Source organism: Amblyomma mixtum, chromosome 8 (assembly GCF_055824585.1).
Source record: "Amblyomma mixtum isolate Tamu chromosome 8, ASM5582458v1, whole genome shotgun sequence".
NCBI lineage: Eukaryota > Metazoa > Arthropoda > Arachnida > Ixodida > Ixodidae > Amblyomma > Amblyomma mixtum.
In genome coordinates this window covers 26,884,017-26,899,833 of record NC_143019.1, presented here as the reverse complement: position 1 = coordinate 26,899,833, position 15,817 = coordinate 26,884,017, and positions in this window count along the sequence as shown.

The window sequence follows — 15,817 nt, the reverse complement described above, 5'->3', positions numbered from 1 at the left end:
GGTTATGGTGCTCGGCTGCTGACCCGAAAGACGCGGGTTCGATCCCGGCCGCGGCGGCTGGAATTTCTTTGGAGGAGAAATTCTAGAGGCCCGTGTACTGTGCGATGTCAGTGCACGTTAAAGAACCCCAGGTGGTCGAAATTTCCGGAGCCCTCCACTACGGCGTCTCTCATGGCCTTAGTCGCTTTGGGACGTTAAACCCCATAAACCAAACCAAACCGATGATTCACTGAGTGTGCGGGAGGCCCGTTTCGAGGTAGAATGTCCAGGAACCGTCTACAAAAGGTCGAATCGGAACTGAGGCTCACACCTGCTGCGAGGGGGTTCTGACTGCTCCAGGCACTAAGATCCAGCAGTTAGGTCCTCTAGCAATTGCAACTTCTTACATATGCGCGTAGTCGCATATGCGCTGTTCTGCTGAATACAGACACGGTGACGCTGCATGGGGACGTTTTGAACCAATCAAATCAAGAGGAGCACTTTCTATCTAAAAGGACCTACATCCGAATCGCATGTGCATGGTCGAACAATCTAATTTAACACCCACCAGCGCATGAGCAAACATGTTCTCCAGTCCTGAATTTTGCTGCTTTAGCTACACTATACTGTTTTTCTCAAAGTCGCTGTTACACCACTCCCCACCCTCTGTAGCTGGTCATCGTAAGGGGATGCTGTTTTGTGAAACGCGATGAACGGCTCGGTCTACCTCTTTGTTTCCTGTGTAGTGAAAACCGCTTTCTTGTTTTTGAATGTTGGTTTCCTTTCCTCTTGAGCGATATATCTGTAAAAACGTTCTCAGGCGCCCCGCTGACTGCTTACATCCTCGTTTGCCACTGCAAGGCGCATCCCAACGCAATGTTATGCGCTGAGAGGCACTGGAATTTGCTTACGTGCCTCACGCCTTAGGCCTTGCCTCCCTTCCGAAAAGGAGCTCGTGTCTTCGGCATAATTCGGCCATCGACGTCCGGCCAGACGCCGGCGAGCTCGCTTTTGTCCGTGTGGTGCGTATGCGTTTCGGTGGAGCCGTTAGTTGCGTAATAAAAATACACACGCAAAAAGATTGGAAGAAGGCAGGGACAGGCGCGCTGTCCGCACTACGCGCACTGTGCATAGCGAGCGCATGCAAATGGTGCGCGGTTTGCTCGTACCGGAGATGCGAGCGAAGGCGATAAATTTCACGTTTGCACTCGGGATGCGGAAGGCTGCTGCCCTTCGCAGCCATTTTGTGTGTGTTTGTTTTTTCTTTTATCGCTTATGCTCGTCGGTTCGTGGTCGCCATGGCGATGGTTCCGTGCCTGTGCAGCACTCAACGTTGCGTAAATCTGAGTTGCGGGGATATTCATAATAGGGAGTATGTTTGTTCCTGATGATGACATGCGTAGTTGTATAGTTGTTATTATTGGTGGCTAGACAACTTGTTCACTTAAGAACGCTGGTTAGTAATTCTTGGTGTAACGTAGCTATTGCGCAGAGCATTTTCCATACGCCCCATATATGCTTCAAGACTTTCCCTGCAGTGCTTTTTTGGTGCGTGTGTGGTGACGCAACCTGAATGTACAGTCTTTGTCAAAAGTATACAGACAGCCCAAAGGGTTTTCTTGCAAGCCGTGTAGCGGGGTTCTTAAGCCCAATTGACAGTCCTAAGATTGGGACGGTTGAGGACTTAGGTTCCTTCCATCTTCGTGAGATTAGGGTCCTTGAGTATGGAAGATGAGCCGCGCTGCGGGGCCCAGAAGTAGACCCCTTGGGCTGAATACTTTTGACAAAGGCTGTACTGTCAAGCGCCAGTTTTAAAATTGTTTCAGGAGACAAAGATAACATCCCTGGGAAAGAACATTGCAATACTTACGGGCGGCGCCCTTTTTTTTTCCAATTCCTTATAATGTGACGTTTGCGGTGCATGTGGCGAAAGAAAGAAGTTGATGTCTTATCCAATAAGGACGGAAAACTGGGCGAGTTGGTGAGGATTCATACTTTTAACTGCACAAAAAAAAACACAGACTCAAGGTAGAAGTCACGACACGAGCGCAGACTGTCAACTAAATTTTTATTTTAGGAAACAGGTGCTTATAAACGCTCAGAATAACCCAGGGCACAGACGCACATAAAAAAACGCAACGCAATCACCAACTTTGGCGCATGCACTGTGAATTCATTCAAACAAAACAAAACCCCAAAAAAAACAAGGAATAAAACCAACAGGTAGCATCCGGTCAGGCCAACGTTCCGTACTGCCTATATACTTGTGCTAAGATAATTGCGTAGAAAAGGTATCTCCTCATCTAGCAGGCCGACGGAAGGCGAAGCGACGCATGCATCTGCTTTTTTCTTGATGAGATATGTTTCCACTATCTCCCTGAATATTTGGTCTCGGTGTCTGAATAATATTGTGGTCTTATTCAGATGTAGAAAGCATCGATGGCAATTCCTGCAGTGCAAAGCAAGGTTAGACGAGACCGCGCCCGTGTTTTTCTGCGCAGTTAAAAGTATGAGTCTTATCCAAATTTGGTAGAAATTCTTTTTGGGCAATTTGCTTAACTTTTCAGTTTTGATAAAGAAGAAAACTTAAACCAGGAAGTGGCAAGCATGTAAAAGAATACGCACACACCGCACACAAACGGAGGTCCTAACTGGAAAATTCTATTCTGTGCCTTCGCGGAAGATGAGAAAGATATGTGGGGTGGAAGGGGTCTAAACTGTGCCGTAGCTCAAGCTTGCGTTCCCCGATCGTATGAAGGAGAATCACAGTTTTCTGAGCTGATTATTTTTTGTTTGTTTGTTTGTTTGTTTGTTTGTTTGTTTGTTTGTTTGTTTATGGGGTTTAACGTCCCAAAGCGACTGGGGCTATGAGAGACGCCGTAGTGGAGGGCTCCGGAAATTTCGACCACCTGGGGTTCTTTAACGTGCACTGACATCGCACAGTACACGGGCCTCTAGAATTTCTCCTCCAAAGAAACTCCAGCCGCCGCGGCCGGGATCGAACCCGCGTCTTTTGGGACAGCAGCCGAGCACCACAGCCACTGAGCCACCGCGGCGGCCGGATTATTTTTTGTCCTGATGACTTAGCTTTCAGAACAGAAGATCGGGGTACCCTCTTTTTGGGAGTTAGTCGCCGACGAGAACTGTGCGAAAGCACCTCCTTAGAGATAATTACGTCACTGTGGAGGTTGCTGCCAAGTATGCTTCCTTGGTGCCAAGATGGTGCAAGTAGTTTCATTTTTTTTATTCCTGTTTAATACATAGAGCTTATGTTGCTTTTTTTTGGTTACATTGTTGCATTCAATGTTCCAATTTTCTTGCGTTTATAAAAGCCTTACGAAACAACCTTTTATCTTTTTCTTCCTTGTTGGTTCAATTCAGTGCTTCTTCATGACAACTTTTCGATGTGCACTACACTCTAAGAAGAACGTTGCAGATGATAATGCTGTGGAAATAGTGTTGTGTACGCCAGAATTACGAAAAAATGATTCGCTTTTGCTGCTATAGGTGACGTCACCGTCAACGTCGAACGTTACTCCTACTCCACGGTACGTTATCTAAGGCTCAGGTTCTCTGAAAACCGGCTACCAGTTAATTTCTAGTTACAAAAAACTTTTCCGGGAGTTAACATTTTGGCGTGAATTTGGGAATTTGTGTCGACTGATGGCGCTACCTGCGAGGCATTTTCTGGAAATGTTATCTGTATTAACAGAATTGAAGCTTCGTATAGCCAGAGCGTACCGAAGATTTCCATCAAGAAGAGAAAGAGCCAAAAACTAGGACCGGTGAAGCTGTGCAGTAACAAAGCACACAAAAACCCACTGAGAATAGTTGAGTTACTCAATAATTCTTTCAAAAACGCCATTTCAGTAGGGATAGAACCCACTATAGTAAACTTGTTCCTTAATTTGTCAGTAAATGGTTAAACAAGGATAGGAGAACCTCTGTCCTCTCTAATGTCAGCATCGCACCGCCATGAAAGAAAGAAGCTTCAGAAACAAGAAAAACCAAAAAGAAACAACTCGCAATAATTCTTTCCCAAGCTCTCGAGCAACATCATACTAAATCTGGGAATGAGTACGACCTTTGGTAATACTTCGATGGGAAAAAAAATGCTTAATGGCGAATGTATATAAGCATAAAAAGGCGCACAGTGCATAAGGCGCAAAGAAGGAGCATCCAGAAAACAGATCTGTGAATGATACGCGGGTGTAAAAACTTCCTATTCATTGTTTTGCTGGTGCTTTCTCGCGAGCTTTGTACTAGGAGCCGCGAGACTAAAAGAAACGTTTATACACGTCCACGAGATACAAAGCGGGGAATTTTCTACGGGTGGACGCTGGATGTGCAAAGGTCACGATCAGCGAGCGTGCAGGGCGCTCGCTATATGGCTGCCATATTACTTTTGTTTTCCTCGGTGTATTTTTGGCGCTATTCTTTTCTTTTTGAAGTTTTTCTCTATTTTTCTTATCCTTCTCATGCTTTTGTTTTCTCGATGTTGTTATCCAGATTATATATGCACTTGGGAACCGTTATCTGCAAGCCGTTTGTTTACACATTTCTTTTGAAAAATAAAAGAACAAATAGAATGGCTTAAAAAAGAAAACAGGTCGAATGAAACGCGGCTGAGAGGCGTGGGAGTCAGTTGTCGAGGCATGCTTTTTGAACCGACACATTCTTACCACGGTAGCTTTGAAATAGAAAAAAAAAGAGATGTTTGGAGAAACAGGCTGGGGTGTTTTTCCGGTTCGAAACATTTACGCTATGCGTCTCCAGGGGGAGGAGCTGCGCGTTTGGTCGTCGACGTTTGTTCGCTGCTCGCTGAAAACGCTGCATATCGTGTCCTCCTTTCTGACCGGTCTCTTCTGTTCTTTCTTCCGTTAACGAAACGCACAGGCCTTCGTTTGAATATTTATCGCAGACGAGCGGTATTACACATAGAGGGAAGACAAGACGCGTCTCTTCGGGGGAAACCTCTATGCCGGCGTGTACCGACGAAAATATTCAGCAATATTTAAAAAGTGCAGATTCCGCGGGAAAACAAAATTTTTTTAAATATTGCAGTGCATCGTCATATATATATAGTGCATCGTCATATAATATTGCAACGCCGTCGTCAGGAAACGGGTCAGGCATTGTTTTATGGGATTTGAGGTGGTTAAACAGTAGGCAATAGGTAACTCTATTAGCCGAAGAAGAGCCGACGAAGAAGCACTGCCTGCCACCATGGCTAAGGCTAGCCAGAATAGCGGCTGAGGCAGTTCGTCCGGGAGACGGCGCCACGAGAATGCCCAGGAATGTGGCAATGTTGGGTTTAAATGTTTCAATGTTATTTTGCTGCACTGGTAGCAAACAGTCCTGAACGAGATATTTCAAAACAGAAAAAAAATTAATGTCACGAGTGCTACGAGAACATTATGCGGGACTTTTGGCTTACACTTTTTAATATCGCTGTTTCCATGCCCCAACGAAAATTCCTTGCGATATTTGTAGTTCCTTTTCTTTCTCCAGAACATGCGCACTGTTGGGAGAGTCTATAAAAGAATTGGATGAGTTAAAGAAATTGATCTCCCACTGGTCGATGCGTGCATCGCTAGAGAAGGCACAAGTGATATAAAGATGTGAAAAGGAAAAATAACGGAGCGAACAGAACAAAGCAGTAACCTACATGTTAGCGGGATGGGATTTTTGTATTGAAAAAACTGCGGTTATTTTGATTCTATTTCACTCTTTAGGGGCGTCTGACTGCCCTCCACACTTCTTCTCGTCATCTTTCTCCGTAGACGGTCGTCGCCTGCAGTATACGCTACCTGCCATTCTTTTAGTTTGCACCTGGTTTTCTCCTCGCTGCGCCTGCTCGCTGCAATGCAATGAACTAGAGCCATGAACGCGCCGCCCACCCTACTAGTCGCTCCGTGGTGGTCATCGAATGTTGCGTTACACAGTTCCGCGCCGGTGATTCGGGTTTTATTTCAGTTTATTGCGTAAGCGGTGCCATTGTCAGTCTACGAAAGCGCCGGTTTGGGTGGCTGAAGCCACCCACACACCGCCACAATAGATCCATCTCCCAACCTCAACCCCGCCCGCGTCACCTTCCAGAAGCGCTATCCACCACCCGTCCACCGAACTCTACCATCTTTGAAGTTATAAAAGTTTATTCGGCCATACTTAGAATATACCTCCGAGGAGAGGCAAAAGGAGGGAGACAAAGCATGCCTCCTGACGAGGCCTACACCCTGGCTAACACATCAAGACACAGGTGACTAAACGGCAAATAACATATGCAATAAGAGGAAAAAACGCATTACAAGAAAATAACAGCATACTTTTGGGTAGCAAGCCTAATCACAAAGACAAACGAAGGAAGACACTCCTAAAATCTTGAAAAACAGAAACATGACACCGTCACTCCCGAACTGGCTAACCAGAAAAATACAACACAAATAATACTAGCAAATTGAAAATCTTTTGCAATATTGACAGCAGACACTGGAGTACAAATATGCAATACAGAGAAAAACCCCAACCTCCACCAACCCAATATCTTCACCTTCCACAAGGTCTTTGCTCTATTGAAGCCCTCACAGTACCAGGACGAACAAGTGACGACGCCGTCAAATTCAGAGACTCACTGAGAAATACCAGCAGACCTCCAGAAGCACCTCTCTCCAGCCACCTCCTCACCACACCCTGCTAGCTAGGTCCACTTCACTTCCTCCAACCAGAAAACAAGCCAGAAAGCGCCATGTTCACGGCGCCTAACATCGCTATGGCTACCAGCGCCCTAAGACGCCCTAGTGGAGAAAATAAGCGAATAGTCAGCCGGTCTGCCTTCAGGAGTCCACGCTACCGATAGACCGCATTCATTGGTGGCTAGATCTCACCCTCGTAGCGCACGCTCTTTGCCTTCCTATCCCCTTCCTTCCTTTCTTCCCTATGCCGGGAAATTTCGGGAGGCCGGTTTTATTGTTGCTCGCTTCCGCTTTGCGGGCGATCCGCCTGCTCCCTAATCAATAGGGTTTTGTGCCGCGCGCCCCATTTCTCCTTGCGGCTGGGTTATGTTTGTAGGGAAAATGAAATAGGGAAACGTCGTGGTCGGTTGCCGGGAGCACAGGGCATGAGCTTCCCTATGCGTGCCTATGCACCGCTGAGTGTTCGGAAGAAAGGGATATCATTCCTGTGAAAACATACCCATTAGTCATATCACAACACAGTAGTGAGAACACAACTTTTTCAAGGCAGTATACGTAGGAGCCGCCAAATATTATGCTCTGTAGCGCCATGCGATCAAAACATTTTTCCTCGAGCATGGAGTGAAGTGAATAACAACAAGGACGTGAATAAGCAAAGAAGTTACCTGCTGTCTGAAATGGTCGGTACCGTCGTTAAATATTCAAAACCAGAAGAGCGGCTCGGCAGTCGTCTCTCTGTCTTTATATTAACAGGAGTTTTAAACTCAGCTCGTCCCTGCTTCAAACATTCATGCCTATAGAGAAGGTTTCCAAGACTACCCTCGTCTAGGAGAACACTCAACTACCATCCGAGGCCTACGGTGAAACAAAAATGTGCGCCTGACTCGTTCAGCAGTAGATCGGAAACAAATGCCGCCCTTGTAAAAGGCGAGTTGTTTACACCATACTTAAATTCAGAAACAGGCAACCTAACGCCTGTATGTTAGGCTCGAAGAGTTGTGATGCTCACAGCCAGCGAAGCGGCTGGATACAAGGGACGTGCTACCTACCTTGAAAAGTACGGAAGTGACTAACGAATATGCAGATCCTATCATAACAGTGTGCTGGTAGTTGACAGAATCAAAATACCTGATGTCGCCCGTTGTACCGCGTTTAATCATGGCTTGGAACATAACTATCCAACCAGTGTAAACCCTTATTTAAATTTAAACGGGCAGCTATGAGCGATGGGAGAATCCTGGCATATCCAAAGCCTGCCAAGATTGTAGACTTCAAGCTCAGTAATGACGTGCTCAAGGTTCAGATGTGGAATTCTGATTGAGGACTGGACGACCCAATTAGGAAAGGGATGGGCTGGTGCTTAACTCCTGTTGTGAGAAACATGCAAAGGTTCATTTTTTAAACAGCGCAACAAAGACGGGACGTGGAAACTGAGGGGAAACTGAGGGCAAAGGCTGTAGGCACGTGCTGTCTGAGCTTGGTATAGATATGCGTTGTCACTCAGAAAACAGCAGGCTTGATTAAAACATTTTTATAAGGAGCTTATGAGAGACCAAATTGAAGACCGAGAGGAAATGACGAAGCCGTTAACACACGAAATGAACAACGGATTATAAAATTAGATAGCGAGGAATAGACGACGTTGATCCAGAACAAGGTCTCCTGAAGTGAACAAGGGGAGCGAATCTGGAGTCCATATAATGTTCATGATCATCATATTATTTCACTAGTGCAAGGGAAACCTGGACAAAGATCACCGTAGCTAATGTTTTCTGGCCTTTGCTGTGTGGATTTAAAGACTCGTTGCCGCAAACATTTCACCCCAGAGGAGTCGAGCACTAAGCGAAGGGAAAGCTTTCACCCAATTGGAAGCAGCTGGCACCAGGCGATGGCACTGAGAATTTAACCATGCATCCCCCGCATACGAGGAGGAAGCTGAGCCCCCAGAGCGGTTACCGAGGGCGTTGTATTTGATAGTGGTGGAGAAGAGAGCGGGGATGATGCATCCTGCAAGTGCTGATGTGTGCTCGTAGTTAAAAATGAGCTGCATTGTATGCTTAACTTACAAGCGGAGCTTAATGTGAAACAGTCTAGAGGGGTGTAAGACCCCCGCCAGTATTGACAAGGGATCTCACACCTCCCGCGCTAACATGCAGGTACTGCATGAATCCAAAGCAAGCAATCATTGTTAACTGCTCTTGTCAGTGGTGGTCGGAGTATTTCATCTACGTTAGCAGCTCCAACGCTTCGTTTCTCTGTGAGCTGTTTTACATTGGAAATCGTCGAGCACAATCGTAAATTTTGGGACCGCTTGTTTACGGTCTGTGTCATAAATTGAGGTAAAAACAACTTTAAAAATCGTTTTAACCCTGTGTGTAAAACACTGCTCAAACCGAGCGGCATCAGCCTCACCCTCAGCGTTAACCTGTTCGTCGTCTTGTGACTCGATGGACGTGTTGAGAGTCCTTTCCTAATGCGCTGTTGGGTTCCGATGGGCCTGGGCTTGTTTGCAGAAAATTAAAATACCAAGCAGTAAGGCAAGACTAGGCTGGCGCATAGGAAAGAGAAAACATAAGAAAAAAATGAAGCGAAAATAGGTGTTGTTTTTTCTTTTCTTTTTTTGGAGATGGACGAAGAGGTACGCGCTTGAAAACAAGGCAGATCATGCGAGGACAGCCTAGTAAGGCCCGTGACCGACAATTTTTGTTCGGACAAGTCATGAAGGCCAGGTAAGTGACGGAGACATTCAAAAAAGCACATTGAGGAAGGCGAACTGCAGTAAATCTGTGCAGATCCTGGCCAACCTGCTGAAGAAAACGAATCACCAGCCAGTTTCCCTCGACATCGGGTATATACATCATTTAGCTATTGCCGCAGGCCACTGCATAACATTTCAGTGGGTACCTGCTCACTGTGGCATTCTGGCTAATGAAAAAGCAGATGAAGCGGCCCGTAAGGGCCATCAACATCAAAGATACATTCGAACTTTTTTCACGAAATCGGATGCGTCCCAAATGGCTAAAAGTTTTGCTTACGAAGAAACGTATCGGCTTTGGAGTTTGCCGACACATCAGTACCAATTTCTTCACTCAATCGACCCACATCTTAGATCAATACTCTCACCCAGAATTCCTCGACACTGGAAACACTTTATCACCGACTTCGTCTGAATTCTGCATATACAAACGGCTTGCGATACCGTTTTGGGCAAACGAACAGTCCGCATTGTGACGATTGTGCCTCTATAGAAACTGTGGAACATATCCTACTTGTGTGCCCTGCGTATGCTAACGAGCGTGCGTACTATGAACATTGCATGCAGAAGCTCTGCCCAGTGCCCCTAACAATGGACAAAGTTTTAGGTCCCTTAGCCTGCTTCAGGCAACAGAGACTTGCAATGAACTTTCTTTTTACATATTTAGAAGACATTGGACATCTTGATAAGCTCTAAATTCACTTGCACGTTACCTTCATGCATTCTACATGCAGTGAACTTCGTCAGCCCATTTGTCGGACTATGCGCTCCATCATTCCATAGGTTACATCAATACTCGCCATTGCATCCTTAGTACCCATTTCATGGCCGCATTTTATCTTCGGGTTTTTTTTTTTACCTCTTCCACGCTGCTCTCCTTCTGTCTTTTTCTCCCAAATTCCCCTCCCTACGCAGAGTAGCATGCCAGCGATTTTTAAACGCCGGCTAAATTCTCTGCATTTCATTAAAGAGTCTCTCTCTCTCTCTCTCTCTCCTAAGGTGTGTGATGAAGGTTGTGAGTTAAGAAGTATGTCGTATGGCAGGTTTCAGCTTCTTGCTACTGCTGGTTGAGACGCTACGTGGATAGCTTGTGTCTTGGGTAAAACAGTAAACGCTCTGCATCTGACATCTAAGGAGAGAGGAGACGTGTCGCGTTGCGACTACAAAGAACAACAGGAGATGCAAGCTAGAAAAGAAACCCCTGGCACGCATATATATAAAAAGAGTAAGTGGTGGCACCGACAGTTAGAAATTGAAACTGAATTTCTATGGATTTAATGAATGACTTCGTATTTTATGTATGTACCTATTTGTTTAGTTTATACTTTCATGGTTTACGGAGAATTTAACTTTCTATTTGAATGGAAGAGCCTTCATCACGTGTCATGTAAATGGTTTGTTCTGATGCCTGCACTTAGTTTCACTTGATATGTTTTGCATGGATGCCAACTAGCTTTTAGCTAGGGATCAAGATGTTGTTTCGAACATGCTTTGTATAAAAGTTTCCGCAATAAACTTCAATTCAAATTCAGTTGCCTTCCCCCAGAATGCCGGAGATTCATCTGGTTTCGTTATACCTACACAAATTCCTTGGTGCTTCTATTGATCTGTCAATAAATACCTGGTAAATCTATATCCGTATATGTGTAAACGTGGAATATAAAGTGTTTCAAACGCATTAGCAAACAATTATGCCCGATAGGCTAAATAAGACGCTCCTTGGGGCACACCAGAACGACCACGAAACAGAGATGAAAGTAAGGAAGAAAGATAAAAATTATGTTTATTTAGGCGGCATAATGTCCGCCGCCTTTGCTTTGCGGCTTATCATCAGGTTTATGCATATTGTGCCGCAGAATAAATATACGCCGTGCGAACAAGGCACTTCATGAGCGCACTCTGTCCATGTCATTCGACGAAGATTCATCATTTATTTTATACTTTTTGTCACAGCTCAAGTTCCACATTCACTAATTAAAATTATTCCTCCTTCTCTTCCGTGTGCCTTTTGCCGTTTTACTGAACGGAATAAGCGCGACGGAGGTTATAGGTGCTGACAAGCTTAAGGTGTAATTTGAGAGAGAAGCTTGAAAGCTGGCAAACTTACGAGAAACAAACTTTGATTGTTTGCGTCGGGGCAGGCACTGAGTTTTGTTTGACGCTTTCTTGAATGAATAACGTTTTATGTTTATATAGTTATTGACTGAGGAATTACTTATCAGCGAATGAGAAAATCAGGGTATGTTTTGTTTTAACTGACACATTGAAGAGTGCACGTGGGCTTTGAAGGGGATTTACGAGCGGAAGCGGTGAACAACAATTTCTTTACTTACAGAGTTAACTGTCACTGTTAAAGTAGGAACTTCCGGTGTTTTATTTTTTTAATTTTATTTACCACATACCGCAGGCCGTGAGGCTTGTGCTAGAAAAGAGTGCGAGAGAAAATGTTAAAGGACTAACTGCAACACCAAAATGCGAGAAAAATAATATAAGGAAACAAGAACATGAGTTGCAGAAAAAGAGTTGCAAAGCAACAGAATACTAAACAAGGATTGTGTGTATGCAGCTGGTGTTCTGTTCTAAAAACTCTTGTCATAAAAAGAAGCTATGAAGGAAATTAGTCAGTGAATATGGCGTAATGGGAAGGGAGTGAGAGTTAGAGTTTTTCGTATTCTCGCTAATTCAGGTATGGCAGCTGCAGGATTAAATTTAAGTTGATGGTTATATAAGGCTTAATGAAATTTCAAACTCCGAAGCAATTTTTGCGTTGATAATGAATTGATTGGATTGCAGAAGTGCTGAGACTTGCACCACTCAAATGTACTTCGCAAAAGTGAAGCGGTCAGCTTCCTTTGTAATTTTCTCAAGTGCGCTTTTTTTTTTGTTGATGGCATGCGGATCACAGACAATCCATGCACATTCGAACCTAGGCGTATAAAATGTAAGTCTGTTGTAAGTATGTTAACATGAAGTGGAGTATCTTTGAGTTAACGGAGCAATCACCATAGTTTTCGTAAGGGAGAGAAGCAAGTGCTAGAAATGTGCATTTTCCTGCTTAATTTCCTTGGTAACGTTTACTTCAGTAAATTTATTGAGACCTTTCTCGTAGCGTAAAGCGTGACTGTCGATTCAGAATTTAGTTTTAGGCCCCACTTACTGCTCCAAGAAGGAATATTTTATGAGCCATGTTGCGTACAACTTAAACACCAGCCAAGCAGACCTCTTTAAAAAGAATAGATCCATCCATGCACGTACGAATTAGCACATGTACATTAGCAACTTCTAGAATGTCATCGAAATATGTCTTAAACTGATAAATCCGAGGCCGTCATTACAATTAAGCGTCAACGTCTCCCTGTCAGCAACCATTTTCGCAACGCTATTCATATTGGAAACCAATCCACGAAATTTTGTAGATTGCCACTAGAGTTGCCAGGTCGAGGTGGTCGTCTCACGATATGCTGTAAGCACTACAAATCATTGGGGAGCGTTGAGTACTCTTTTCTTAAGATATCCAGAGCTTTCAACTTCCAGAATTTTGCAATTATACTGCTACATAGTACAAAGGCAAACCAAATGGCTTGGGAACTTTTGACCTCGATTGTATTTATTTTACAGTGCTACTTTACAAGCTAGCAGTTCGTCAGGAGTCACTATAGTGAGTTATTAGTTTTTTCGATTTTGGATATGCAGAATACACTGGACTCATACGGCTGTACCTCCAGGAATTCTACTGCTTGTCGGAGTGGACGAAATGACACTAGAATCTGACATTGCTCATCACAGGGCGGGGACAGGGCACCGTCGTCTACACCTCACTTCCAGAAGAGAGTCCCCGCCATCATCGCGCACTCAAACAATGGGTAACCTACGAGGCATTAGTGAAGTTGCGGGCATGCCGAATGCACTCACTTTGGACGACACCCCGACAACACGTGCACATGACCGACGTGTGCTAAGATCCAGAAACAGCAACGGCAATGTGAACGGCAGTCTTCATTAGATTACGACGTGGCGTTCTCTACGGCTTTCACCGACCGCCGCTAAACTCTATCTTCACCCTCTTCCGCCGCGCCTTTGTACTCTGCGTCAGCTTTTACCGAGACCATTATCTCTGAATATCTGTGCTCACACAGAGAAGCGTAGTCATTAGTGAACAGCTAGACACTATTTTGTCTCATGAAACCAAATGATTCTCGTATTATGTGGAAGGTACTAGACATCTGCTCGTAATTTGTTGGTGGCAAGTAACTGCTAAATGTAGGTTCTTAATGCGTATAGTGAACATTCGTTGAAAGTCGACGGCGAAGAAAATGGAAAACAGAACACGAAACGTCTTGAAACAGCACTGGTTTTAAACTGCGATCACTCAAGGTGAAAGGATATCTTATGTTAACATGAAATAACATCCATAATTTTAGTGCTATAGTATTAGACGGCTCATCAACGCGAAAATCATTGCTCGCCCAAACAGAGGCCGGGTTACTAATCTCGTGATTGGTCGCAACGGCGTGACGTAATCAAAGGCGGTAAAATACGAAGTGATAAGCATTAATAGATAGTGACGATAGATAGGCGCAAGGGCATCTGTTGCCAAAGGGCCCCATGACAGAAGGTGTTTTTTTCGCCTACTTAAGATGGGGTCAAAGAACCATTTCCCAAGCATTTCACCCTAATTAAGCCGAGCATAAGGCGAGAACAAAACTTATGCCCAATCTGTAAACGGTGCGCATCCGGTGGCACTGGGGATCGAACCCCATGCCTTCCGCATGGCCGGCAGTGTCCGTGTCTGCTAGGCCATATGCTAAGAGGACCACAGGTGTCATGCCCTTAAGGTGTAACTTACGTTTCGCCTGTATTTTTCAAATGCACCGTTGGGGCGTTCACAGTTCACCTATATAATTAAGGAGAAACAGAAAAGGCGCAATTTAAACTTAGAGACTGCGTTAAGTCCCGCGTGGTTTGAACGCAGTTAACCCACTGTAACGTTCACCGCATTCTGTCTCCGCATAAATAATTAAGTCTCTGGTGCTAGCTTGAAGCCCAGTATCTCCTTAATGTCCCAAAAGCGTTGCGCGTTGCGCGCCGTTCTCCGCACAGTAATAATGGCACCTACATCGTTAAGCATCTGCCTCTTTCCCTCCATGGGAGGCACTGCGGTAAACTGCCCCCGAGAGGCGGCAAACTTTGCAGGCGTCTCGGGGTTATTTTGGCAGAGATGGTTCGTGTCCGGGTCTCCTTAGACGTGGCACCACTTTTGCAGCGTAATTTCTCGGCAAGCATTACGCACAGTGAACCACATAACTGCGTGTCGCGCTTACTAGGTCCTAGTATGAGACCTTTCATGGCGTCTTTTCAGCGCAAACATTTGGTTTAGCGGGAAAGAGTGGATGTAATGAAAGTAACGGTACGGTGAGGCAGGTAGTTCAAGAAGAGAATGAGACTACACCGTGTTCGTATGAATAACGTTTGTGAGCCTTTATAGGGGTCTTGCGGTTATTGCTGTTGGCTGTGGGGCTCAAGACTTAATGGTTTGGTTGGAGTGCTGATGAACGCCTTCTCACCGCTTAAAATAAATGAGGTCTATTGCAGGTTAGCGGAGGTTAGGGAGAGTTTGCCGGTTAGTGCGTGTGAGGCTTTGTTTCGCGGTGATTTTATGCGGAGCTCATTTATGCGGTCTTTCTTGTAGGGTAGGAGAGGGCGGTTAAAGCACTTCTGCGCTGAAGTTGAGCCACTGTAAGACAATGAGGAGCTTACGAGAGGAACAATGAGGTCCCGCATTCTCTGGGAACATCGAACAATAAAAGAAAAAGCATGCACGCAGTGGCTGTGATTGGGTAGATGCAAACGAGTAATTACACCTTTATTACAAATCGACTCCACCTTGGGGGATTCCCCTGAACATTTGAACAACAGAGACGTTCCTTTTTCTGAGCAACTTGCTCCATAGCCTGGATTGTCAATGTGGGGTTTCTTGAGTTTCCGTTATAGGGATTGGCACAAAGAAAATAGGAGTGTTTCATAGAAATCAGCATGGCGGACACGCGATGCTAGCCTTACAAAGCTGTTCTTCATTCCATATGCGCATGACCTTGTCAACATACCCCTTAGCCCAGCTTGCAATTCTAACTCAAAAAAGGAGAAGCCCAGACTTCTTGTGAACCCACCTGTGCGTAAGTATACACCTTTTATTTGTGAGGTAACAGTGAAATTTTGCAACATTCGTTATGGTTTGGTTTATGGTAGTTTAACGTCCAAAAGAGACTCAGGCTATGAGGGGCGCCGCAGTGAAGATGGTTTGGTTTATGGTAGTTTAACGTCCAAAAGAGACTCAGGCTATGAGGGGCGCCGCAGTGAAGGGCTCCGGATATTTCGACAAACTGGGGATCTT